This window comes from Cygnus atratus, chromosome 14 (assembly GCF_013377495.2).
Source record: "Cygnus atratus isolate AKBS03 ecotype Queensland, Australia chromosome 14, CAtr_DNAZoo_HiC_assembly, whole genome shotgun sequence".
In the NCBI taxonomy this organism is placed as follows: Eukaryota; Metazoa; Chordata; class Aves; order Anseriformes; family Anatidae; genus Cygnus; species Cygnus atratus.
Window position 1 is genome coordinate 18,211,360 of NC_066375.1, and position 27,304 is coordinate 18,238,663.

Consider the following 27,304-nt stretch of genomic DNA (forward strand, 5'->3'; position numbering starts at 1 on the left):
CTCTTTAAATGAAAATACGGTCTTGTTCTGGTCTTGATGCAATCTTCATTGTCACTAGATACACCCACACCTGGACAAACTTCTATGTGGCATGGTACCTTGTATCACACAAGGAGGTATATTCCTTACAACTTCTTACGTGAATTCTGGAAAAAATTCCCTTTGTTTCTGTTGTGCAGTCATCTATTGAATGAAATGAAAGGGCTGTTAGAAGTATGAAGTTTGAGAACAATCTTTCTATCAAGTAGTTTACTTTGCTTAAAATTAGCACAATTAATTGCTGGTTGCAGCAAAATGCATCAGCAAAACTTCCAGCACGCTTTTGTTAGCCTTCAGTACTTTACATTTAAAATGGCAACTCAAGTTGCACTTGAATGCGATAGCACTAAATAGTGAGGAGCTGTTGATGCCCTCAGGGGTAGAGAGGCCTTGCAGAGAGATCCTGACAAATTAGAGGGCTGGGCAATCACTAACAATATGAAGTTTAACAGGAGCAAGTGTTGGATTTGGCATCTGGGACGAGTCTGGCACAGACTGGGGACAAGAGGCTGGAGAGCAGCCCTGTGGAAAGGTATCTGGGGGTTCTGGCTGACAGCGAGCTGAGCATGAGCCAGCAGCGGGGCCTGGCAGCCATGAGGGCCAACCTTGTCCTGGGGTCCATCAGGCACGGCACTGCTGGACGGTTGAGGGAAGGGATTGTTCCGCTCTGCTCTGCACTGCTGCGGCCTCAAGTACTGCAGTAAGTTTTGGGTGTTGCTGTATTAGGAGGACATAAAACTATTAGAGAGCATCCAAAGGAGGGCTACAAAGATGCTGAAGGGTCTGGAGGGCAAGACGTATGAGGAGCGGCTGAGGTCACTTGGTTTGTTTGGCCTGGAGCAGAGCAGGCTGAGGGGAGGCCTCATGGCAGCCTGCAGCTCCCTCACGAGGGGAGCGGAGGGGCAGGCGCTGAGCTCTGCTCTCTGGGGACAGCGACAGGACCCGAGGGAATGGCATGGAGCTGGGACAGGGGAGGGTCAGGCTGGGGGTTAGGGAAAGGTTCTGCACCCAGAGGTGGTCGGGCACTGGGACAGGCTCCCCAGGGCAGTGGTCACAGCCCTGAGCCTTCCAGAGATCAAGAAGTGTTTGGACAAAGCTCTCAGCTACGTGGTCTGTTTTTTTGGGTGGTCCTGCGTGGAGCCAGGAGTTGGACTGGATGATCCTTGTGGGTCCCTTCCAACTTGGGATATTTGGTGATTCTGTGATTCAAGTTGGTGTCAGCTGAACCACTGAACTCTTTCTGTATTAGATGGTTATTCTGAAATCGAGCAACAAGGATGGGAGTGTGGGGTTGGGATCACTCGAACAACAGAATTGTTTATTCTTTTGCTGCATTCGGAACAATACCTTGGAGAAAGAAGTTCTTGGCCATATCAGTGGGCTATTTTCCCCTCTGTATGGAAGTAGCTGAAATATCTAACATGAGTATTTAGTAAAGTCCATTCTTCAGTGCAGTGAGCCAGATGGTAGTTTTGGATGACCTCCAATGGTCCACTCTCTGGAGTCACTAAGTAATTCTTGAATAATTAAATAATTAAATAATTAAAAATAATTAAACCACTAAGCCACAGTATATCAATTAATGCTTGAAGAGCTGCTCAAGAAAATCCTTCATACAAAATATTCTTTTGCTTAATAACTGAAAGGATAAGTTTTCCTTCTTTAATTAAGTTGAATGCATACTTTACTTAGGAAGAATGCTAAGTATTCATTTATTTTCCTTTCTAATTTTAATTGTAACATGTGTAGAAGCTTGTAATAAATATGTTCACCTGGTAAATGCTTTGTTTTTGCTTTCTCTATTTTGAAACAACATAGGGAAACAGTAGCTACTTCAGATGACCCAGGCCAGATTCTTGTCTTCAGCAAAACATTATGGCACCAGTTAAATCAACAGAATGATGTCAGTTTACAGAATTAAGTAAGTACTTTCAAAATCAGCTTTTTTTTTTTTTTTTTCTCCTTAAAAGCAAATGAGGGTGGAACATGTAATTCTTTCCCTCTGAATTTTCTTTCACACAGGATTTTAGACTTTGCAGAGTTTCTTCCTTTGGAATAAAGCCACATTGCATGACACCTTGTGAAACACAACAACTTTTCAGTTTTGAGTTTTGATTCCTCTCTTTTAATTACATATGAGAATAAGTCTAGTAAATTTAATTCTTATGCTTGTGACAAAACAGCTCCAGCTGTTAGTTAGGAACATACTGGCAGGCCTGCCTCAGGAAGCAGAGGTGCTCCATGATGTTGCTTGCTGTTTTAGATGGGCATCTGGATGCTTCCTGACTGCAGGGAACTTGTTCTACAGTTCTGGTCTCCTATTTGCCCCTCACCTGTCTCTCAGTACAAATCCTGGAGTCTTGGTTTCCTCTTGATGTGGGACCAGAACTATAAGGTGCATTGTAGGCGTCCTTGCATATGCACTCAACAGGCAAGGAGTTGCTCAGACTATATATTAAATTAAAGCCATTAGTAAAATTAGTCTGATTAGGCCGGACTACACAAATGAAGGAAAATGTAGTCAGCTCTACCACTATGCTGTATCTCTCACTTGTGCTCATAATAACATGTGCCTGCTTATAACATTTTCAAAACTTTATGTGCTTTTCAGTCATGTCTCATTGCTTCTTGGCAAAATCTAAGTAAAAAACCTCCAGGTTTTTCTGTATCTTTTATTCTCTATCTTCAAGACTGTTCCTGAAGTTGTAAAATTATTGACTGTTCTGAATGAAAAATGTGCTAAAAGAAATAATTGAAAAAATTATTTTGCCATCTGCAGTGAAACTGGCTACTGAGGTTATTTGATTTTGGCTTTTATTAAACCAGGAACTTAGATCAAAGATGGTACGACATTATAATGCCAGAGTACAACTAATGGAAAAATAAAGAATACAACGAATGTCTTGAATTTATTGAATCTAATTCAGATCTATGTCCTCTTTGCTATCATACTTTCATCTAAAAACATTTAATATATGATAATTATAAAATAAATGTTACCACACAATAGACTTTTCTACAACTAGAAATATTTATAGAGAGATATTTTTCAAAATCAACAGCAGGATGGAAAGCTGTTACTTATGGTTGTTCAAGCCAGTACTGACCATTACAATCACAGAATCACAGAATTGTAGAGGTTGGAAGGGACCTCAAGAGATCATCCGGTCCAACTCCCCTGCTGTTGGGGGCTGCGTTTTCCCAGCAGGGAAGCTGGAATAGTCAGTCTGCAGACCTCTGTCACCTATGCTGTAATTCCCCATCTAGTTTTCAGTTACTTTTTATAGTACATTTTAATCAAAACCATAATAATTTTTTCTCTACCCTGCATCATTTTATAGCTGCTCTATCTTTCCTAAACTTTCTCAGCTTGCATCTTGCAAGTGTGAAGTATTTGAACTGATAGAATGGCAGGTACTTTAGGATGCAGTTAATGGAATAGTAAAAGGATTGTAAAACTCAATTCATTCTATTTTATAAGAGTACATGACATTTTTGAGAAGGAAACTACTTCTATTCAGTGTCAGTCACTGATATTTCCACAGCGCATTCTTTGGGGGGAAGTGAAGACAACAACAATAAAGGAGGTGAACAAGACTTGCATCTTCCGCCCGACATCTGGTAATATCCCCTCTAAATCTCAGACAAGACTCGGTCTGAAGCCTATGCCTGTCTATCAGAACATATGGATATATGGATATATACAACACCCTGATGGTTCCATGTTACAGATCATCTTGTCCTGTGAGTTCAGATAGAAATGTCTTGAATACAACATGCATTCAGAACATTCAGAGGCATTTTGTTAGTCAACAGCTTTACATTAAAACACTTGAAGAGCAGACTCTAAGATCTGTGAGGTGGGTTCTGTGAGTGATTTGAGGAGGTGACAACTACAGGCTTCTATTATTTGGATAATTCTTCATAGAATTTGAAGTTTTTTCCCCCTATTTTTTTTTCCTAACTCTAAATATGATCTTATTCTTAAGACTGCCATCTATTGCTCTTAGCAATAACTATGAAAGCAGGTGGTTCCCCCAGCTATGGAGAAGAATGACTCAGTAGGGAGCTTATACTGAAATTGCACACTAGCTAAAAGCTATTAAACTTACAGGAAACAGTCTCTCACCACATGATGACCTGTGAAACATGCACACTAAGTGCCATGCTTTTTATTTACACCAAAGGTAGTTTGTACCTCATTGCCTAAGTACAGTATGCGCCCACTTAAAAAAAACCCTTGTGTTATGTGCAATATGGCTTTTGAGCAAATGAGAATTAGGCCCTCAAGGTTTGACTCAGTCCTTTCTGAACACTGTGGGGAGAGAAAATCACCTGCTGAATGCAGGAAAAAAAGCGGTCTTAATATCAGTAAAACAGGAGGGTGCCTGGGTAGGTCAGTACAAACAGCCCCCATGGTAATTATAACAAACCCTTCCGATGTTAAAGAATGATTCCAATTATTTCATGCTGTACAACGTTTCTCCTCAAAAACATCTGTTTTCAAAATAGTTGTGTTATTGTCCACTGTATGTAAATGTTTAGTTTCCATAATTGCCCCTCAGTAGTTTATTAGCAAAATGGACTTCTGGAATAGGCTCACTTCATTTCATATTATGCTTTTATAAGGGGTTGAAAGTGCGCCTGAAATCAATGCAAGGTTTTATTCAGTCTGAAAGAGCAACATACCTGCTTCTAGCCAAACCAGTTGTCCTTCACTTTGGGAAACTGATTGGCAAATCAAATTTAGCATTTTTATCAAACATTATTGCAAGGATCCATGCTATTAGTAGTTCTCTTTATTATTATTTATTTTCCTCTTTTTCTATGGCTTTTCAGTCTTTTGGCTAAAGGTTTTAAGTTTTTCCAATTTATGGGGAAAGAGAGGTTGGCAAGCCACAAGTAGCAACAGCTGATGGGAAAGCATATGAGCAGTGGCACGACAATTAGTGCCCAACCAGACTGCGTGCTTAGGATGGTAAGGGAGAGATTACTACCTCCCTATGCACAGTAAATTCACATGCTTTGAGTGTTTTTTGGCTTAGCTTTTTTAAAAGTGGCTGGATCTTACATTTACATGCCTTGGATAAGTTCTGTAACTGAGGACAATGGGACTCTTTAAACCGGGTGATTCTTTTCAATCTTGGTTTCCTAAGTCACTTGTGACTTCAGTCTTCTGCACTACTCCTGCATAACATTCAGCAAACTCTGGGTAACAAGGTAGAAAGGGTTGTCTTTGTGCTCAGCTAGATAATTGAAATGCACATCTATATGTCATGACTGAGGCATTCTCTCCAATAGTGCTGAAGTCCCTTTAAATTCCCCTGAAGAAAACACTGACAGGGAAATGCAAAACTTTATATATAGTTTGCTTCCTTAAATGATATGAGAGGTGTTATTCACAAATCGGAGATGGATACCTGGAAAGACACATTACTGAATTAACGATAGAGGAAAGAATGTAATTGCATCAGGCAAACATTGCAAGCTCCTAAGTCAGGTTTTGGTATTTTTTCCCTCTTGCAGATTTTCTTTAATAGAGATAGAAACACAGACAAAGTCGAAAATGTTTAGCAGTCTCTGCAAGGGATTTGGAACAAGATATTTCAATGTCATTATAAATTTAATTAGTGCACTTTAGAGAAGTTTGTTGTATATCTCAAAGGAACAGTAACAAAACACTAAAAAGAAAATAGGAAAGATTCCAAGTTATATTTAAAAAACAGGAAGGCTGTGAAATGGAAGACTCAAAAAGCAGTAAATGCTAATGCTGAGGCTACCCTTGAGAGTTCAGTTTGCCCCACTCTGGGCATATACGTTATACTTTCCAATTACTAGGCTACATATATATATATATATTTTTTTTTCATGAGTCTTGTTCAGCTTACAGGATAAATAATGCTATCAATTGTACAATATTCATTTTTATTTTTAGCATCAAATGGGACATTGAGTCATAAAAGTTGCCTAAAGAGCCAACCAACTTTATCTGCTTAATTTTGAAAACTGATTACTTGATTTTCCATATAAAAAAAAGGAAAGATACTTTATAGCTTTTGGTAAGTTCTGAGAAGTCTTCCTCAATTATTCTACCTTCATTTTTCTTTGGCTCTCTTCTCTCAGCAACATCTTCCTCAAAACTCATGCTTATCTGCCATGTATCTTGTAGCACTGGGGAGATGACATAGTCCTGTCTGAGCATAGTAAACTCTGACAAAATGGATCATGCTCTCAGGAGCAATGAAATTCAGATAGAGCATAGCAACCAAACCTTAATATCTCTTACTTATGCTATATGAAATGAGAATTTTCAAGTCCTGACATTTGAATTGATGACTGTATGAAGTTCAAAAGACTTATTAGTGTCTCTATACTTTTTCCAATCCTTAGTCTTGAACATGCAGATACAATAACCTGAGAACAAAACAATTTTCAAATTTTTCATTTTGACCTTGGCAAGCAACTTGTTTTCTGGTTTCAGGAAAGACTGAATTACTTTTTTTCTGAAATATGAAGATCCATAAATAAAGAGGTATATCTGTAGGTTTGAGAGGTGTCTGGCAGGAATATAAATGCAAAAGTTTAAAGTTAAGCTAACTTAAAATTGAGTAGAAAGCAAACTTCTAACATAGTGCCCAGCAACCTTAATAGTAGATATCGCTAGTGGTGTTGCTCATATAAAATATTCATTTTTAAAGTACTTCTGAAAGCATCAGCAGGAACAGTTCCCCTGTAAAGGTGAATCTGATTAATGCAAGACACCTTTATTACTCAAGCTTTATGCACATATGTCAGTGTGAACACTGAACTCCAAACAGGGAATGCAAAAGATCAGCAGTCATCCCTCAAGTGTATTATGTTTGATAGAATTCTGAACAGGGGACTGACCTGTCCTTAAGCAAACTGACAATCTAGAAGAGGGGATTTAGTAGTGATATATGAAACTTTACAGAAGAGACAGTTATTTTTGAAGTGCTATATATTTTCTTTACATTTTGCTTTGGCCCATGTTGCTCCAGCTATTTGATATTTCTTGCCATATCTTCTATTTCTGACTAATTTTGGATGTGAAGAAATGTTTGACAAATTACATATTTTAGAAATTACATCCTTATGCTAACATGGAAATAACATTTGAGTTGCAGAAGCTGGTTTGTAGTTAGCTCTGACATTCAAGATTTATATTTCAATTGCTCAAATTATATTTCTTATGAAATCTTCATGATAATGGGTATTTTTGTTGACAAAATAAAAAGATATTGCATTCTGTTTTGAAAAATTATGATGAGTGGATTAGGTTTTTCTATGCAACAGTTGAAAAAAGTCAAATATCTTTAAATTCAGCCTGCTCTCCTTTGCAAGAAGTTTCCTTTCGTTCTTAAAATATGAATGCCTACACCATGTAACACAAAAACAGTTCTTAAAAATTATCCTTCTTTGGTGCTTAAATGATTATTCCATTTTCCATTGCTTTTCTTACTTTGATACTTTGCTGAAATGTTTGTTGATTTTACTGGTAGTTTCAGTGTAACACGTTGTCCAGTTTGAGCTGATAATTTAAGATTTTACATTAAGTTTCTCCAGGTGCTGTCTACTTTAGTATGTTTCATTTTGCTGACATTTCCTAGTGTGAAGATTTTCCGTGGTTGTAAATCAAAGTGTATGTAGGATTGGCCTGGTACATATTTCTTGAGAGCTGTTTGTGAAAGTTTGATGTAGCTGTCTAATTAACCTAAACTTGCTGGTTAGAATCTTGTCCAGCTAATATATATATATTTTTTTTAACCCTGAGTCCCCTAACTTTCAGTTGTTGTTTCAGTATCTTGGGTTCTGAGGGTGGATTTCTTTTTGTCTCTTCTTGCAATTCTTTTCACTAGTGTTATATTTTTATTTATAAATGTATTTTTTTGGCAATGTTTTGGTGAAGTTCATATTTTCTGCTGCTTGTTTCTTTTCCACATGGCTTCATATACCTTTCTTTATCTAGGTTTCTCTGACTAGAAGACACCTATATTTGTTAAGGCATTTGTTGGTTCTGCCACTAAGACTGGACTTTGACGTATTAGTGCTGCTTTCTTGTGAAGTATCTCTATCTTGTAGTAGCTGAACAATCTCCTACATTTCCTGTTAAAACTGGAGCTGTTTAATGTTGTCCATGCCAAGTCGGCTGCTAGTTTTCTTGGTCTTATTTCATTTTAAAAAATATGTTACATTTCATATGCTTCGTTGAGTTAGAAACTAGCTGGGTAGTCGGGCCCAAAGAGTCATGGTGAATGGAGTTAAATCCAGTTGGAGGCCGGTCACTAGTGGAGTCCCCCAGGGCTCAGTACTGGGGCCAGTTCTCTTTAATATCTTTATCGATGATCTGGATGAGGGGATCGAGTACACCCTCAGTAAGTTTGTAGATGACACCAAGTTAGGTGCGTGTGTCGATCTGCTCGAGGGTAGGAAGGCTCCGCAGGAGGATCTGGATAGGCTGGAGCGATGGGCTGCGGCCAACTGTATGAAGTTCAACAAGGCCAAGTGCCGAGTCCTGCACTTGGGGCACAACAACCCCAAGCAGCGCTACAGGCTGGGAGGTGAGTGGTTAGAAAGCTGTCTGGCAGAGAAAGACCTGGGAATACTGGTTGATAGTCGGCTGAATATGAGCCAGCAGTGTGCTCAGGTGGCCAAGAAGGCCAACAGCATCCTGGCTTGCATAAGAAGCAGTGTGGCCAGCAGGTCTAGGGAAGTGATTGTCCCCCTGTACTCGGCTCTGGTGAGGCCGCACCTCGAGTACTGTGTTCAGTTTTGGGCCCCTCACTACAAGAAGGACATCGAGGTGCTCGAGAGAGTCCAGAGAAGGGCAACGAAGCTGGTGAGGGGTCCGGAGAACAAGTCTTAGGAGGAGCGGCTGAGGGAGCTGGGATTGTTCAGCCTGGAGAAGAGGAGGCTCAGGGGTGACCTTATCACACTCTACAGGTACTTTAAAGGAGGCTGTAGCGAGGTGGGGGTTGGTCTATTCTCCCACGTGCCTGGTGACAGGACGAGGGGGAATGGGCTAAAGTTGCGCCAGGGGAGGTTTAGGTTGGATATTAGGAAGAACTTCTTTACTGAAAGGGTTGTTAGGCATTGGAATGGGCTGCCCAGGGAAGTGGTTGAGTCACCATCCCTGGAGGTCTCTAAAAGATGTTTAGATGTAGAGCTTAGTGATATGGTTTAATGGAGGACTTGTTAGTGTTAGGTCAGAGGTTGGACTGGGTGATCTTGGAGGTCTCTTCCAACCTAGATGATTCTGTGTTTCAAGTGAAAAGTTGAAAAGTTAACACATTTCAAATGTGGTAAAAATTGTAAGGTTTGATAATGCTGTGTACCATTTTCCCTATTCCATGAAAAATTGATGTAAATATACTTCTAATACATGCAGAGTCTGTCTGGTTCCAGGGAACATCATCAGAAGAGTTATGATTTGCTTTTTGGCAAAGACTAAGTTGGAATGATGCCACTGCTCTTTGCTGCACTGTTTAATGCTTACATGAAACAGACAAAAAAATACTCATTATTTATAGGGAAATCGCACAGTAAAAACTGTTCAGCACAGCACAGTTACAATGAACATTTTTGCTCTGTAAATCACCAACTGTAAATTACTCTAAATGACACTGAAATAGTGAAGAAGTTAAAAATATGACGTCATTTATGTAAATCTTTGGAATACTTATAATATACTGGGCACTATAAGATTTCTGCTGGGATCTCTGGGATCTCTATAAGATTTCTGCTGGGATTTTAGCTGCGGGTTTTGGTTCAGTGTCAATAAAGAAGAAAGTTTATTGTATAAGGATGTAACATAAAATGTTGGTATGGAAACAGACTTTTGGATTGGCTGATTATTTTGTAGAGAATTGTAAGAGGTATAGAAAATAGGAAGTTATATGTACTTACAGATATACGTGCAACCTCTTAAAGAGTGAACTGTGGGATGTTGCCGTAGAATTATTTCTTACAGCTCAGTGATCCTAGTAGTTAATTCCACAGGGGTAAAGTCTCCCTGATTCCTATAAGGTATTTGGATACCTGATAAGGTATTTGGAATGGAATTTTCCTAAGGTATGGTCTGAGACTTTTGGTTTGGGAGGGCAACCTTAATTATCCCTCTGTACAATAGCATAATAGAGTAATTTAAGTTGGGTACGACATCTGGAGGTCTGTACTCTAGTCCTTGCTCAAAGCAGTTCATACTAGTTCAGGTTCCTCAGAGTCTTGGTCAGTAGCATTTTGAGTATCTCCAAGCATGAAGTGCTACAGCCTCTCAGGACTTGCTTGAACACTCTAATGGTTAATTTTTCCCCCCGATCTGTAATCAGAATTTTGCTTGTATATATGTCTATGTTTCCATATATATATACCTGCAGTGCTGCAGCATACATATACATCCCAGATACCACAGGCCTTTGTTATCAGTGAGTGGTTGAGACCCTCTGTGGATCCCCTCACTTTCTGGGGTAATGTGGGGAATTTGCTCCGTAATAGAATGAATGCAGTTAATACTCCATGGTCATTGTTCCTTCACTCCAGTTCTGATTACTGGCATACTTTTTCTCTGCATCCACTCTTTATTACCTAAAAATACCCACTTAAACCCTTTTATCCAATAAATTTGGACTGAGGCATATTAGTATAACTGACTAGCTTTGAGAAGAACTAACAGAAATGTGTAGAGGGCAGAAGAAGCATCTTTCCTGGACATCTGTAGCTGTTAGGAATATCAGTTTTTATCCATTGCTTCAGTCTTGGCTCCATAAAGTTTCTCACCAAGCTCCTCAAGAAAAGTTGAAGTTTAGTGGCATCTGCACGGATTTTTGGAAAAATGCCATAGCAAGTAGCACTGCACCAGAGACTGCTTGTATGATTAGGCATTAGATTCTTGATTCATGGCACACTTACCAGTCTGGATGAAGTTAAAGAGAATATTTGGTTACAAATGGGCAGGGCTCTTTTAATCATTGGCTTTGAAACAACTGTTTGATGTCCATTGAATTTAGAGTAATTAGTTTCACGATAGGTGCACAATGGTGAGGAAATCTGGGGAAGCCTGTGTTTATCAGCAAAACAAAATATTCTGTTCCCCTGCTGAGCTCTGTGAAGCCTGGATCTGAATAATTCTTCAAAAACAGACACTTTCAGAAGGTCTTGTTTATTTACAAGGTTTCTTCACCTTCTGCAGGTCCTTCCTCCACCTCCCTGTACCTGTCTTACAAATCAAAACAAGCAGAGTCTGCTGACCAGCACTTTTCTTTCTGTACACCTTCAGGAATTTGTTTTGCCAAGTTTAAGCATTATTTATGATTTAAAATACAAACTCTATATAGTATTTGTAGGATTTGGGGGCAATATTAACACTGCTGAGCACTCTACTTTGTTAACTACCAAAAGATCTTAGGGTATTGTATTTCAATAATCTTTGCACAATGGATTGTGACAAATGATGCAACTGTAAAGTCTCTTTCTTCAGAAACTACCTATTTGATAGATGATTTACAGGTCACCTTTCTGCTTCCTATGTTTTTTTTTTTCCTGCTTGCTTATATAATGTAAACATAACTCCTGCTATGTCCAGATACCTCTCATTACTATACATAGTTAACAGTGTCTATTGGTACATATTAATTAATAGAGAAGGTAAATCCAAATGTAGGTTACTCAAAATGCTATACCAGCTCACTGAAAGTCTGTCTTATCCTTGATTTAGTATTAGAAACAAACATAAAGCAACCAACCAAACAAAAACAACAAGAGACACCTTCTTTGTAATGAAAATAGCTCTATTTTGAAGGGGAACATTTTCTTCTATGTATAACTAAGGAGTTACATATCTGTGGAGATCCAGTTGAAAATCTAGCCCAATATTAAGTGAATGGACAGTGACAACACAAGCTTCTCTTCCTGTGATCAGTTATATGTATACAGGGGGTACTCAAAACATTGTATAGTTTAAACTCTAATAATTAAATTTTCCACCGCAGACCTGATAAAGGAACAATGGAAAATCATGCAATGATTTCTAGAAATGTGAAAACTAAGTAACGGAGAAATGTCTGGTAATCTGCATTAAAAAATCTGACATGGGAATGGGTAATTCATCACTTACATCACCTAATATGGCTAGCAGAATTTTTGGAGTTACAGGTAGTTTTTCATCTTCCCCGTGTTCGTGAATCTCTATAGCTTTGTTTATACCTGCTACATAAAGAAGTATAGAAGCTTTAGGATGATATATATATATATATATATATATATTTAATAAGCTACATTTTCATTTAGAGTCCTGAAAGTGTCTGAAGGTGCTGTAGTCCTCCTCTCTTCCACATATCTTCTCCGGTTCCATCAATATCACAGCCACATCCATCTCTGCTATCCTCAGTTTTTAAGTAACCCTTCTTCTTATTTCTTCAGTTCTACTTCCAAAATTCATGTTAGATCTTTCTGCTTTATTAAATCACAGTGTTTCTGAATTGCTATTCTGTCCCTTCTGCCTTCTATGAAATAATAGATTTGCTGCAGGACCTGTGCATTTTTATATAATGCCATGGCACATCTCTCCAAAGGGTCTTCTGTTGGTAACAAAAAAACAGAGGCAACAAAAGAGTACATGAGGGAGAGAAAAAAAGACTTGGTTATTCTGTGTTTGCTATCCTGTTTGTCACTGCATTTTTTTTTTACCTGCATCTTTTTGTTTTTTATTCATATTTTCTTTTTCTGTGACTTCTTTCCTCACAGTCTAAATTTTCTACAGATGTGCATTTTTCTACTTTATTACTTTTGTTTGACTATTCCCTGCTCATCCTTACTTTCCCAGGTTTATGCCTCTCCTCCCATTTCCTGGTCTTTTGCTCTCTCCCCTGCTGTTTCATCCATTCATCCTGCACCTTCATGAAGATTTCTCTGTTTCTGCTTTAAACATTTCTCTTTGAACCCTGTAAAGTGTATCTCTTCCAGAACTTCTCTCTGCTGAGTAAATGTCTTTTCCTTTCGTGAGTAATCTCATGTCATTTCTTCCCCTCCCTTCATTTTAATCAGATGATGGTTTTATCATTGTAGCTCAAAGAAATTGATGTTTAGTCAGAGAAAGAGATGAGTAGATATCATCTAAGAAGGGGGCAGTGACCTGCCATTTAGTAACAGTCTTGCTCATGTAAAGATTGGATTATTTGAAAAAAGCAGAAAGTTGGAGTTCAGACATAGAACTTTCGGGTTATGGAAAATCCCAACTATTAGAATTTCCTTTTGTTCCATACTGGAGAAAATGTCAAAATTATGGCATCACATTTAACTGAAGTTTTTGAAGTTGTCACTGGGATATTCAAACATCATTGAACAGCTTTCTTTGGAAAGATCATATTATCCTTTTTTGATATTGTGCCTTGCTTTCACTTTGTTACAGGCAAAAGTTAAAAGGATGAAGCTGAACAAAACCCTTTGACCTGTTGCTGGATGAAGTTCACAGCTGGCTTTGTAAATGTGAACCAGGCCCATTTCCTTATTATGCACTATGAAAATTAATACCTAACTGTTGCCTCTGGGTATTTAAAGACACTGCTGTTAACACCAGAATAAGCAGCAGAGTGTACTAGACTCACAGATATTTAAGTCTCGCTCTGAGCAGATCCAGTGTTCCTAAATTTAGAGAGAAGGGAAGGTACAAGGGTTAAATGACCTAGCATGTGCTGGTAAGTGCAGTATGAGCTTTGTGTCATTGGGCAGACAGAAGCTGCATTCCTCGTGCCTTGATTAGTCTTGTGGTTTATCCATCACTGCTGAGTAGGATGGTGATCTAGTGGTTAAAATGCTTTCAGGCTGCCTGTGTCCATAATTTAGTACTGATAAATCTACATCAGTGTTGGTAGCTGAAGATGTCTAAATACTAAACTTGCTGCTATTGACATGCATATCTGTGGGTGTCGCATGAACTTAGAGCATTCCTTAGCAGAAATGGGCATTCCTGCAAACCAAATATGAGAATTATTTAATGTGTCATCGAATAAAAATGGAGCAAGTTTCAATCAGTCATGCATTAAACCTCTGAAGGCAGTGTATGCACTGTCCGTACCTTGCTTTGTGGCTTTTCTGAGATCTGAGTTCACTCTCAGTGGAAAACACATTTTGTGTTAGGTCAATGTTAAGAGATTATCAGAATTGCAGCAACAATAGATTCTGCAAACTGTATTGCAAAAACCACTGATGATCTGGCAAAAATTTTGCATTCCCTGACCCCAAGCACAACTATTAGGTAAATAGTAATAACCACTTACTGCTAGAATATGAGGTATAGTCCCTTCAGATATCTTTTTATTTTGCATATCCTGAAATACATCCCTGCACCAGTCTATATCCCCTTACATCACTCACAGACATATTGATGCTACTCATTCAGTTTAAAAGTTTTTCTCTAGATCTCTGATGTAGAATGCTCACAAAAATCTAGTGTTCTAAGAGGGGACTTAACATAATGGCTTTTTTCGTATTGCTTGTGTCTAAGGCAGGAATGGATTAATGTTATTTGTATGTGACTAGTGAAATATTGCAATTGCTTCTATTTTTTATTCCATTTTTTATTTTTGAAGGAAAACCTTTTATAGATTTATCCACAACAACACTTCCTGTTTCAGAGCATTCAACACATGCTTCTTTATCAATAACACAATTTAGAGATTCTGTAAAAGGCAGTTAAGGGATAACAGAAGAAATATTTTCTCCTAGTGCTTGCATACGAACTACGTATGCTGTGGAACTTGAATATTTCTTATACAACTCCATAAATATGAGAATCTATAAAAATAAAATTTATATTTATTGTTGTGATTCTGGCTGTTCCTCATATCTAGTTCCTTTCAAAATGCCTGCTAAATTTTAGTAACATCCACTGCCCACCGATGCCTCTGTGATAACAGTTGTAGTCAACCAGGTGACAGATACATCTTGAGGAATCCATAGAATTTTTTGTTCATCTTTATCTTCATCTTTTTGTTTCATCTTTTTGTTCATCCTAGATTTTTTTTGTTCATCTTTATCAGGAGTTCATCAAACAAACAGATGAGAAAGAGACAAATAATTCCTCTTTATATTCCACAGGTCTGAAATGAAACGGTCAGGACCTACATGCATATATATACACACATGAGGATGTCAGGAATTTTCTGATGAGTTCCTACAGAGTAGAGACCATTAGGCAGTAGACATGAATGGAGATGGTAGTAGCCAACAGTCATAGTTTCTGGACCATATTCTTAATGAAATTTATTTTCAATACTCCCTGATACAGGTAACAGTAATCTTTAGCAATGATGATCCAAAATCTCCCTGCAAGATTGTCAGCAAGTGGACCTACATCAGAGATCTCATCAGAAAAGCTCACATTTAATTTTTCTGTTCACTACAATTGAATATAACTAGCATGATATCCATATTACCTAGTTTTGTTTAACTGTATTTTAATAATAGATACTTGTTTCTGCTAACAGAGTTTATGTGATGTAGCTTTAAAAAAAGATATGTATAAATTGAAATCCAGTAACAGGGCGTAGAAAGATAAAAGATATCCACAGAGAGAACAGGTTCTATACATTTATTTATTTATTTTAATTGTGAAACATGATAATTGTATATGCAGTTCACACTGCACTTTTCCCTTTCATTAGTATTCGGGGTGGTCAGGATGTGCCAGCTAAATACAGGCATCCTATGGGAGCTTGCGGTAGTCATAGCAACTGGGTTGCAGTTTCAAAAAACTGTGTAGTGGAGGTCTGGCATATCTGAAAGCACAAGGTGCTCTGTAGAGTATAGGCTTGCTGATTAGTCAGCGTGTTTCTTAAAGAAGAGTAAAAATGATTCAGTAAATGAAGAAAACTCTATGACTCTTTTCAGTCAGTTTTACATGACCAACAAATTTCTGGTAGTTTTAAGAGTTATAAATCTGGCTTCCTGTTACACCTTCCAGGCACTCAGTATTAGATCCAGTCGTGTTGGATAGCAGCAGTTATGGGTAGGATCACCAATAGCTCCTATAAGTCATGAGAACAATGTTAATGAGATTTACTGTGCGGCAGCATTAGACATGACAGTTTCTAAAGCCTCTGATGGTTGAGTGGCTAACTGAAATCACTGCAAATCTTAAAAGGTCATTGGAACATGATCTGGGTTAGGCATGATGAAATATAGGGAAGATGGAGAAGGGATTTCATTATAACATTCAGTAAGAATTAAGTACCTAATGCCTTTGAATTTATCTGAAAGTCCCAGCTGCAATGCTGTCCATTTTCTCAACCATTGTTTATGATGTTCAAAATAAAATCACAAATCACTGGAATTAATTGAGTTGGATGTAAAGAAAAATCCTTATTAAGAGGAGAAAATTAAATAGGTGACATGAAGAAGACAAAACATTCTGGCCTACTTAAGAATTATGGATAAAAAATTAGAAAATTCCTGAATATCTTCACCTTCTAGTGAAATAAATTTTCATTAGTGAAATAAATGGTAAAATGGATTATGACACCAATCAGAGTCAGCAGGTGACTGAAATCCTTACCAACTCAGAAGATAAAGCTGTAAAAATCCTTGGTCATACATGGAAAGGTGTGAACAAAACACTCAAGATTCTAGAGAATAATTTCAGAAGAGATCTGAACTCCCATGTTTAAGGAAAATTACAAGTCAGTATAGTAGTTTGTTTCCTGTCCCAGATGATAATGACAAATTTAGAGGTGTCAAATTAGAGAAAGTATAGTTCAAAAATGAAGGATAACTATTAGCTTAGTTAACTGTGACAAATGCACAATTTGTCAAGACTTAAAGAAAAATATATATATGATATCCAAAAACATTTATTTTCATATGAAAATTTTACATATTATGAAGAACATGACAAAGGAAATACAAAACCTGAATATTTTGTTTTTCAAGGCCAAATGTCCAATTTCCAAATCACTCAAAAAGTTATAAATATATATATAAATATACAATATATAAAAATGTTTTGTATATATATGTGTATCATAGCTCTGCATCTGATAGAGGTTTACTCTTTGAAACTAGTAGAGCGATTGTAAGTTTTGTTGTACCCTGTGACTGAGAAACTACAGTCTGCATGAAGGAATGAAATATGAACTGCAGTTGAAAATACACCTAGCACTTTCCATCCCCTCCACCAAAAGACAGCAAGCGGATTTTCCTTAAAAATTTGCAAGATATTTAAAAAAGATCATTAATTAAAGAACTTGACATTCTACAGAAGAAAGTTCATACTGGCCTGCTAAAGTTCTGCTCAACAAAAAGCAAACTACATTTACATGAGGTTTAAATCAAAACAATTATATGAATCTGAGAACTATCTCCTTTTTGTTGACATGCAGTGACTGCCTGATGTTTCGGGACATTTGCGCAGGTTTCAAAACACAATGTGCCAGAATGAGTTTTTGAATTCAGTGAGTGATTTATCAGGGGCACTTGAAGGAGTCATAGTCTCCCTCAGACCAGCTGAGAAGGATTCAGAACAATTCTGCAGTTTTGCTGCCCAGTTTCTGCCTTTCTGCCTTTTCTTTGCTGCCCAGTTTCTGCAAAACCAGGCTGGGTTTGCATTTATATTTGATTTAGCCTGCTGATTTAGCTTCTTCTCTGTCTTTCTCCTATGGCTTAAAGCTGAATTAGTGCTGTGGAAGTCTTACCCCAGATTTCAGTATGAGTAGTATCAAGATACTAATTCCAAACCTTATTTGCCATAATAAATTATGTAAGTATTAAAAAAATATATCTTATTTTCCAGAAAGCTAAATAAAAGTGGTTTTCCACTAAGTTAAACCAATCTATTTATTTATTTATTTATTTATTTATTTTGTACAGGGTGCTGAGAAACCTGAAGTGTCATTGCTAAAGGCTGGTAAGTGATGTATTTAATTAACATCTAAAGCATTGACAAATTTAGTGAAAGCACAGTAAAATGCAGTTCATTTAAGTTGAAATAATGTTTTGGGGTTTTTTGACTTTGACTAGCTAAAGAAGAGAATATTGTAAATAGTTTGGGTTGGAGTTTTATTTCTGAAGTCAGATATTGTTTTCAGTGTGGTTATTTCAGTGCATGAGACAGGTGTTGTGTAGGCACAGAAGGCTACACTAGCTGTTCTGATGTCTGCATAATTATATTCCATCAATACATTATAATTCTTTTAAAATTATTTGCATAAACCTTGAAGCATCTGCAGAACTTGCCCTATCCTTCAGGTTCATAAGAGCCATCCTCCTTAAAAAATAAATCTTCTGCTTGTTTTTCTTCAGTTAAGTAGTCTGTCTAATTTCTAGGTGGAAGAATTCTTCCTTTCTAATGCAATCTGTAATGAATAGTGCTGCTTTTAAGTTCTGTCTTACAACTTCTTGGGGTTTTGTTTGTAGTAGATGCCTGAAACTTTTGAACACAGTTTCAAAACTGCAAGGAGCAGAATTCCAGATATGAAATTTAATCTTGTAAATACTGTACTGGAGCTTAACAGCCATCTAAAAACACTAGAAATCATGGCTAATGAGTCAAAATGCAATTTCTAAAAACAACTTCTTAATGATATGATATGATATGGAGGCCCAAGATATCCATAAAAATGGCCTGGAGACATTGAGTCAGTAAAGCTTCGAGTATATGCTTAACAATATATCCCAGTGACTCCTCCAGGCTCCAAAAGTGAAGCAAATCTTTTGCATTTATCCTAAAAATAAATAAATAAATAAATAAAAATTAACAGTATTTAGTTTTATACAAAGATTGATCTGTATATGCTTTTACACTTCGTTCTGCACCTCTTTGTTGTGTAAGGAACAATGTGACTACTTATTCATCTTTTAAAATTAACTTCACAGTAGATGATTAGTTAAATTTGCATTGTGTGAGTTTCATCTGTCTAATTTATGCATTAAGGTTGTTTCTGAGTATAGAAAACAAATGAGGGCAGACACTGCTGATAGGGTTGTTGCCAACCAGATGCTATGGAATTAAAAATGAATTTTCAATATTCCTACAGCTCAGCTATAACTCCCCAACACTCCCATTAACTAATGCTTGAGTAGAACACGTGTTTACATGCTAATTACACTTTTCCCATGAGGTATGTCCCAGCAACCCCATTTAAAATTTTTGCCATAGTCAGAACTTCTCTCTCTGTGCCTGTGTCCATGATAATAGACTTTTATTACATACACTTTATATACAATTACATATTTTAACATATTTCCACGTGTATATGTATTTAATTATATGTAATTACATATTGCATATATTTTATATGTAATACAATATAATTTTCAGTAGACAAAAGTGTCTTATTTTCTGCACATAAATAATCAAACTTTAAAAAATCTGTGCGTATGGTCTGGATCTTATAAGTTTTTACATGAGCTACTAAACAACTTCACACTAAAGATGTAAGTAAGCACATAAATAAAGAAAATATACTGTGTGCCGACGTGTATTTTAAGAAAATTATGCTTACTGTTTCATTATTGTAGCAATCATTAAAACAACAGAAGATTGCTTCTGCTATTTGGAAATCCCATGGATGTTAAAATATCTTCAGAGATGAGAGTCACAACCAATTAATTTCCTATAGAAATAATTAAAACTGCCACCAAATAATGCTTTGACTTCTCAATTAGTTCCATCTTTCTGAGTTTCCTTTGTAATTATGTTTAGTGTTTCTTATTTTATTTTTTTCTTTCTGAGGAGTCATAATGTAACCCTGAAATCTGACATCCTTACACTGACACAGAAATGTTTGCTCTACAACTGTTGTGTAATGAAATCTGGGACAAAACACGAAGAAAATTAATTAGCCACTAATGTTCACTATCTGCAGCTAATTCAAATTGCCTCTTTTCATCAGATCCCAGATCCTGTAAAGAACAAATGTTAATTTTTCTAGACATCAGGTATTTGTGCAAAAGGTTTCCTAATTAATTAGTCCCATCTCTAATGTTTACACCCAAGATAATTAAAGAGTAATGCCATAAAGATACAGCCATATAAAATGAAGAGTTTTCTAAAGGGATATTTTTGCACAGTAACATAAAATGAAGAGTTTGCTCATGAAGATGCACTTACTTACATGTAAAGGAATTCATGGCCACAAGACGTTAAAATGCTGTTTATAGGTATATCATTTGATGAGTCTGACATTATAGCAAACTAAACCTTTTTGTTACTTACTGTTTTAAGATACATTCAGATTCTTTTAATTATAACATGAAAAAGCTTTTGCTATTGGTAACATAATACTACCTGTTTGGACAGAAAACATCATTAGTTATGTCAGTCTCTAGTGCTACCTCCCTTTAAAGGCTGGCAAGCAAAAACCCAGTTCTACAATCCCAGTCCTGCAAGTCTTGCTTGGCTTCTTTGCTTCTCTCCTACTCTGTGAAATAAAATATAAAATGACTGAGCAGAGAGAAGCTGGATTTATGACATTTCATCATCTTTCCACAATCAAGATATATGTAGAACAAAGCCAGAACCTGGAGAAAATTTGAGGCATTACATGCGGCTGTAGCTTGCTATCAGTTGCCCAAGTGCCTACTGTCAGGAACAGATGGAGTTTAGCAGTACTCATGGTATGCTCACCTTATTCAGTAACTGACTTCTCTGCAGTAATGTGACAAATATCAGCCATATGATGAGCCACAGGGTTTCTTACAAAGTTATATATGGCCATTTCTACTGACTTCGTGTCCTGTTCACAGGTTACGTCATAATTTATGCCACTGATTGGACAAAGCAGTGAATCGTGTCAGTGAATATATGTTCAGAGGAAAAAAATAGTGTAAATAAGGAAAAATATGATGTTTAAGAACACAGAAGTATGAAAGAGTAACAAAATATATTTCTGCTTAAGGAAAATTTATTCTTAAAATAATCATCTAAAAAATCAGAATGAACTCCAGAAAAACAATAAATGAAAATATGTTGTGCAAAATCAAACTAGGGTATTTCTAACTGTGTGTGTTGTATGCCTGCCTAACTTACACATTTTCCATATTTATTATTACCAAAACTTTAGATAAAAACACAAAATATATAACTTAAAATTCTGATCATATATATGATAGAAAGAGAGAACATATTAAGACATTACTTTATCAGTTACATGTATTTTAAAATAGCATTCTTTCTACTAGCTGTAATGATTTACATCATATATAGATGAAAAATTTGTACAATAACTCAGGAGTTACATTAAGAAGGTGGTATGAAAATGACAGCAATTTATTTTTATTTGGGGTTACGTAGTTGAAACTGCCTAATTTTTCTACAAAGTTTTTCAATAAAATATGAAACAAGAACATGATCTTGCAGTATTTTAATAATGTTTACAGTTTTACAGGAGAAAAAAATGACTACTTAGTTCAAGATTTTCGAAAAGGTGTTTCTATGTCTCAGTTATAATTAAAGGATCGTTCCAAGGGTGATCAAACTCCTGCACCATTCTTGAAAGACTACCACTAATTAGATTGCCAAATTGAGTACCTCAAATAAAATTAGGTGTTTGGTTTTGTATTTTAATCTGGCCAAGTTTTTGTTCATGAAAACCTGTAAAGAATCCATCACATTTTCTCTGTATTTACTTGATAAGATGATTTTCTCATGTAGAATAACTGTAGAATTACCTCCATAATATAGGATTCCAAGGCTTTTTTTTTGAATTTTGTGCAGTTGTGGTCCCTGTATTACCACTGATCTAGCAAGACCACAAGCTATTCCTCCCCTCATTCTGTAGTAAAACCTCCCTAGGTGGTGATTACATTTTAGTGGTTTCGTTAGCTTCACTTAATTTATATGCTGAGATTGCCTTTCCTCATCACTAAAGAATAATCTTATTCTCGTTCCTCTATCGGCCTCCATATGCTGTTCCTCAACCAGCATGTTCATGATGTTCGCTTTGCAGCAGGGAAGAGAAGCAGTTCCTTCTGAGTGTAATAGCATTTGTACTCAGAAATTCATCTTCAGGTTCTAGCTGTTTCTGGAGGATCAAAAGCAACATGGCCTGCTCTGTCCTTGCCTAAATACTGCAAAGATTGTCTAGCTTGCAATGCTATCATTAATGAAAGCCTCAAGCTACTTACATTCAAAGCTGTGTGCTCACTCCTAGCTAAAGGGTAGAATGTTATTGCTAAATATGCTCAGAATGTGGTGATCAGGGAGAAATTTTACATCACATTAATAATAGAGGAGGCTTGTCAAACTTGAAGTAATGAGGTTTTTATTTCCTTTTTGCTGCCTTGAGAACACAAGGTGCAATGGCAATATCTTGGAGTTTAGATTAAAATCATGCTACTTGGAAAAGCCTGCATTAAACCTCAAAGGAGCTTCTGCCTTTAAACACATTGCTGTTCTTTGCAGTTTGGAAAAATATGCTTACCCACTCAGTTCAGATAAAACAACAGCTTAAAATAGTTAATAAAATCTGAATATACATAAAATAACTTTCAGGTGTCAAGCCATCATCTCTGTTGGATGAGAACTCTAAGCAGAAAATGTTACAGGCCAGATTATGATGCCTTTGTTCATTTTGAAAAGTAATATAAGTAGGTGATTTCTCAGTCTTGGGATTCACCCCACCTATGTGTAACGGCTTGAAAGTTAGTGTGTTTAGTCCAAGGGAACTGGCTGGACTGTACATACCAACTGAGATGTTTGTCCTTTCCCAAGAGGCTCAGGCTGAATGAGCGCAGGGAACCTTAAGTTAGGTGAATAAAATTAGGTGGGAGGACACACAACATAAATACTTTTTACTGTAGGTTGTCAATTCATTAATCACAAAAATGTGCACAAAAATCATGTTGGTTCCAATGAAAAGTTTACTGTGAAGGCTTTCAGGTGCAAATATTTCTGATCGGTAAACAAATGAGAACACATCAGCTTCCCTGAGGGATAGTAGTTCAGGAACTAGGGCATCTGTACAAGATGCAAACGATCACTTGTTCTCCTTTTAATGATTGTCTGGTTAGTGTAAATCTTCATTATTACCTTGTATTGTGCCCTGGATGATTGTGGTATTTGTTCACAAAACTTCTTTCCACTGTATTTTCATGGGTTAGTCACCGGCAGCAGACACTATCTTGTCCACTTGTTCGAAAGGCTCAGGAGGCTGTTGGCCTGCGTTGCTCCCGGAGCACTTTACTTTTAGTCAACTTGTCTGCCAGTATCCCAGGTCTTTTTCCACACAGCTGCTTTCCAGCTGGTCAGCTCCCAGCCTGTACTGGTGCATGGGATTATTCCTTCCCAAGGGCAGGATTTTGCACTTCCATTTGTTGGATTACATGAGGTTCCTGTTGGTCCCTTTCTCCAATCTGGAGAGATCCCTCTGAATGACAACACATCCACCTTGTGTATCAGTCATTCCCCCCAGTTTGATATAATTTAATAAACAGATAGGGAACTGCATAAGCACAGTGAGACCCAAGTATCTGTTTTCAGACTATATGTACCAGGGAAAATCCAGCTGCACAGATACTCTGCTGTTTTGACATTGTTCTGGATTTTTTGAAATTGAGAAGATAATGAAGATCACTGTGCAGGTGAAGACTAACTGGAGGAACAGTCACAGTACCTAAGTGCTCAGGAATTCAAATCCCCTTGCTCTGGTGTCCTGGCCACTAGATCTGGTTGCTTTTGGAGAAAGCAACCTGTTCCTGTTGAAGCTCCACTAAATAGTTCTCACTAGATATATATAAGTTTTGCACTGGTACTTATGCTGATCACGTGTAGATATCATGAGATGTAGTATGTCCAGCTTCACAATGTAGTTAAACGAATCCTACTTACGATAACTCTAGGTATAGATTTTCACCATGTCTTTTTTACTTTTATTTAATTCCCACTCATGCAAGTGTATGACATTCCCCAATAATTTGATAGCACATTTTTTGACTTAATACCTGCTGCAAATTCAGCAACTAGTGTTAAAGTCACATGGAGTTCCATCTTAGAGGGGCCTTTATTCATCAGAAATTGTCTTTCAAGGTAACAACTGCTGTGACTGTTACAGAAGTGAAATAAAAGAGAAGAAAAGAAAGGGATGCTCTGAAAGGAACTGCTCTTTGTGATACATTTAAGCTGGGAAATACATTTATATATTTAAGGAAAGTAAATATGGAAAAATATGGGCTGATTGAGACAGGTTTTAGATTACAAAAAAAAAAATAATCTAGGAAGAGACAATCTAATTCAAATGAATAACAGAAAAGTACAAGGGAATATTCAAGGACAACTAGGTAGAACAGAACTGCAGGGTTAGGTTAATTGGTATGGGTGGGAAGTCTTTCTGTCAGGTTTAAGCAGTGAGTGCATCTAAATAATGATGAGAAAATTGAGTCAGAGTGTGTACACAATATTTAGGTACCATGATGATTGCATTTCTGCTTAAATGGGAAATCTAGCTAACAGAAATAATTTTGCTATTTATGCACATGTGCATGAAGAAGAGAACATCTAGAATTAAATCTGAAGGAAAGCTCATGAGCTCCTGTCTGGTGCCTTCAACTTTAATAAAAGAGGATGGCCATCCAGTATTTCTGGGCTGCTTATGTTCCTACTTTTTTCTGTTTATTAACCTAAGAGAACTCCTTATGGCTTCCTCAGATAGAGCATAAAATAGAAGCTCTGTCAGACTTATTACGAGTGTTTTTTAACTTTATTTTAAATGAGCGGTACTTTTATTTCCATTAGATTTTCAATAATTGCTTAAAAGCAATGCTTTGACTTACATTTTATAAAGTCAAATGATTTAAATTATAGCTGTAAAGCACTAAGATTTATAAATTTTAATTACGTATAGCAGACAAAACCATCATTATCTAACTATTAAGGTGTTAATTATTAATTTTTAATCAAAAACAAACTACTTGCTCTGTAATTAAATCTGTAATCTAGATTGCTCTAGTATATCATTATATTTCTTAAGATTTCAAGTCGTAACTGGGTTTCAATTGGCATAGTTCTATTAAAATCAGTTGTTTCTCTGGAATGTATAATTAATGAATATGCAAGTCTCTGTCATGGCTCTTTTCCATTAGCTAACTTTGCAGAAATTTCTTTCACTTGACCAAGGTATATGAACAGCTCGGTCCAATATTTTTTATATTTTTGGAGTTTCTCTACTGATCAATGAAAAACACACCTTAGCAGAGGGATTTTCTGTGGAACTTGATGGAATTAATCATCTAAAGCCCAGTGAATGTCAGTGAGTGCAATGGGTGCATAAATCATTCCATATGTTTTCGGAAACTTCCCTGAATAGATTCTGAAAATGAGAATGGTTCTAAGAAAACTGTAGTGGATCCACAGATTCACAGTGATTCTTTCCTGTTTTCAAAGTTCACTGTGCCAACCAGGGGAATATAAAATATGCACAGATATATATGTAATACATGCACGTGTATGTGTGTGTATGTGTGTATATTTGTGTATATATATGTGCACACACACACCTGCCTACATACCTAACTCCCACCTCACTGCTCCTAGTCAAACCAAACAGACATTTTTTCTAGAGGTTTTAGTAAAAAGGTCAATTAAATAGACTATTCATTGCCAGGAAAATACATCAGACATACAAATAGAGTAATATAATTACTTACACTCTGAAATCAAAATAAATTATACAAAATGTTTTTAAAAAGTGTTTTGGAGTTCTCTAGGAAATCTTGAATGGTCAGTTCCTCCAAAAGTCGAGTTAAAAAAAAAAAAAAAAGAGCTCGTATCTGTAAAAGTGCTGATTATTTATGAAGCCTGATATAAACATATCATCCAATGCAAACAGAATGTGTCACAACAGGAGGCACCCTAGTGATTATCCATATGTTTACCTCCCACGTATGAGACTATGTTTGAGGAAGTAAAATATATGTGGAATAGTGGTTATGAAAAGACATTACTTTCTCCAAAACATGTCTTGTGCATAATGTCTCACTGAGCAAACATAAAAAAAAAATTGGCTTCATGCTGTATGTACTCCACACAACAGAAGGAACGCTGAATTATAAACAAAAACTATAACTGGTTATCCAAAATTTTCAACGTGGGGACTTATTAAAATTTCTTAAACATTCAGTATTGTGGACATTGAAAAAAAATTCATATGCATTCAAAATTTATTTTACATCTACTAAATTAGATATAAGCTCTTATTATACCACCTACAGGCAAATTTGGTCATAGCTCACTATATATATTTGTATCCTGCTTTCATGGATATAAAATTAATTAAAGGAGGTGAACAGAATTTGTTATTTGGAAACAGGAAGAGTAATACACTTGATAAGCAATACTGATCAAAAATATAGCATTGTGCTTTTTTTTTTTTATTTAATTTAAAATGAATGTTTTGTCCTGATGCCAGTCTCAACGCTTTGCCAAGGGGCGGCATATGTCTGGTATTCTGAAAGTTGGCTTCTACGTCAAAAGGAAAGCAGTGACATGAAGTACTGGTGTATTTTCAGTACAAAATTTAATTTACTTACTGTCTCCTGGGACAGGAGCGTCAAAAATATCCAGGGAATTTTATTTAGAAAATTCAGCCCCATAGGAATGGTAGGCTCCCAGGGAGAGATTCTTCATTAAACTGTATATAAGAACAGTGCACAGTAGTAACTACAAGTCTGAATATTTGGCCACAAATGAAGAAAAAATAATGTGGAAAGAAATATGCAGAAGCATTAAGCTGTGACACAGACATTACAGTACTGTGTTGTACAAAGAAACGTCTACAAAGTATGATTTGGGGTGATCTCAAAAGGGAATAGCCTCTACACGGTTCCCTCTGATGCAAAACTCTGAGAAAAAGCAGAGAACTAAGTAAGGATAGCTTAGTTCATTTATACCATTTACTTCAATTGTATCTTCTACCCTGGCTTTTTATAGTATTAAGAAGGAAATAGGAGCCTCATTATTTTCAAATGGAACCCCCTCAGCAGAAATTCTGAAACTGAATTTTGCAGGAGTCTCCAGTGTCTTTAAGTGGTTTTGAGGAAACTGCTGTGCATGAACCACTGTTACATGAACCTGTGTCCCCAGCCTCAAAAGTGGGGTGAGTCGTCTCATGGCTTATCCCTAGGATGACTTCAGTGTCTATCATTATGTCATCAAACTGTCTTCCAGCTTTCTACCCTCCTCCTTCTATTTGATTGCATGTGTTACCTTGTAAAAGGATGTACTGTTTCCCACTCTGAAGAATGTATGAGTTATTTTGTGGAT